This window comes from Kryptolebias marmoratus, linkage group LG16, assembly GCF_001649575.2.
Source record: "Kryptolebias marmoratus isolate JLee-2015 linkage group LG16, ASM164957v2, whole genome shotgun sequence".
Classification (NCBI taxonomy): Eukaryota; Metazoa; Chordata; class Actinopteri; order Cyprinodontiformes; family Rivulidae; genus Kryptolebias; species Kryptolebias marmoratus.
Genome location: NC_051445.1, coordinates 2,474,211 through 2,475,917, shown reverse-complemented (window position 1 = coordinate 2,475,917; position 1,707 = coordinate 2,474,211). Strand labels below are relative to the sequence as shown.

General features: G+C 39.7%; 1 protein-coding gene across 2 annotated transcripts in view; it reads left to right on the top strand.

The window, feature by feature from the left end:
- znf385d (zinc finger protein 385D) overlaps window positions 1–1,707 on the top strand; it is an 83,937-nt gene that overhangs the window by 53,563 nt on the left and 28,667 nt on the right. The gene's annotated exons all lie outside the window — the stretch shown is intronic.

Below are 1,707 nucleotides of genomic sequence, written 5' to 3'. Positions count from 1 at the left end.
ACATTTAAAACCAAGTGTGTGATCTGTGAAACCTTCATCTGATTCCTGAAACCTCAATAAAGGGCCACTTCAGCACTTTTTTTTGCATCCGGACCACACTAGAACTGGTCCAGCTCCAAAACTACAACACCTCACTGGGATTTGATAAAAAGCTGAAATCTCTGCTAAAATCTTGTGTTTTGACTCAACATTCATATAAACTAATTCATGTCATTTCAGTGAGTCATCATGGTTGTGCCCTGAGTCCTCTGTTGCTTCAGATGAGGCTGATCCCCATGGATTTACAAACACACACAAATACATGCCATATACACATTCAAGTCACTTGTTTTAAATAAATGCTTCTATTTTAATTAAGTCTTCATTGTAACTGATGTGCAGGGGGATAATGAGTTGCTGACCTCAGGATGTTTTAATGTCTGGCTACGGCCCTGGCTGCAACAACTAAACGACAAAAGCTAACTTCACAGCGAAGAAAACGAGGACGGAGACACGAGGAAAACCAGGACAGCTGAACGATGACGGGGAAACAAAGGACACAAGAACTTAGAACATGAAACTAAACAAGAAATCAAACAGAACTACAGAAACATAAAACAAGAACCCTAACACAAAAGGAACTGGAAACATCCACAGATCTGTGAAAACGACCCGAGGTTCTCCGCCTCTTCTTCTCAGGGATGAATCAACAGAACGAGTGAGACGATTCTCCCCTCGAGGACAGGAAGACGTTTTTATTCAACATCAAATATTCATCATCAGCGACGTTAGAAACACGCTGGAGCAGAACAGGATGAAACTAAACTTGCATCGGTTTCCAGAATCAAAACAGACGTCAGACGTCCTCAGAGAGCTTTTATTGGACTCTTTAAATTCACCCTTTCTGCAGGGAAGTTTGACTTTCCTCTCCCGGGATGGATAAAATATCTTTAATCTCGGTCTGAACTCCAGCAGATCGGACAGGAAGGTAATTAAAACAACTTTGTTTGAACAGAAACAAAAACTGCTGAAAGGAAGGCTCCACAATAAAACTGATTTTGCCAAACAGGATGAAGACGAGCTGAAAACGTGACGAAGGAGCCGTTAACTAACAGGCAGCAGGTGTCAGAATTAAACTATATGTAAAACAAGAAGATCTGTTTGAGTTTTCATTACATTCGTTTATCCTCACTCATGTTTTTTTGTTTAAGTCATGAGAAAATGAGAACGTTTTCCACAACAACTCACTGAATTCTTTTATATAAGAAAAAAAAAGATCAGGGGAATATCTTACTGAAAAGATAACTCAGGAATATTAGAACATTATAGAACATTTCTGCTGGATTTACTGACCGCTGACAGCAAACACGAGGACTGAAACCTGCTTTTTGCATTTTTCTCCTTTTAACGCAGTCTGGGGAATCTCTGTGGCGTTTTAGTGACGTTTTTTTGTTGCAACAATCCAGAAAGCCACAAATATTAATGTTCTTTTTTTAATCTTTTAGGTTCCTCTCTTCCAGCCTTCAGGGCCGAAGCCAGACTTTAAAAAATCCTGAGGTCAACCTCTCATTCTCCCCCTGCACATCAGTTACAATGAAGACTTAATTAAAATAGAAGCATTTATTTAAAACAAGTGACTTGAATGTGTATATGACATGTATTTGTGTGTGTGTGTAAATCCATGGGGATCAGCCTCATCTGAAGCAACAGAGGACTCAGGGCACAACC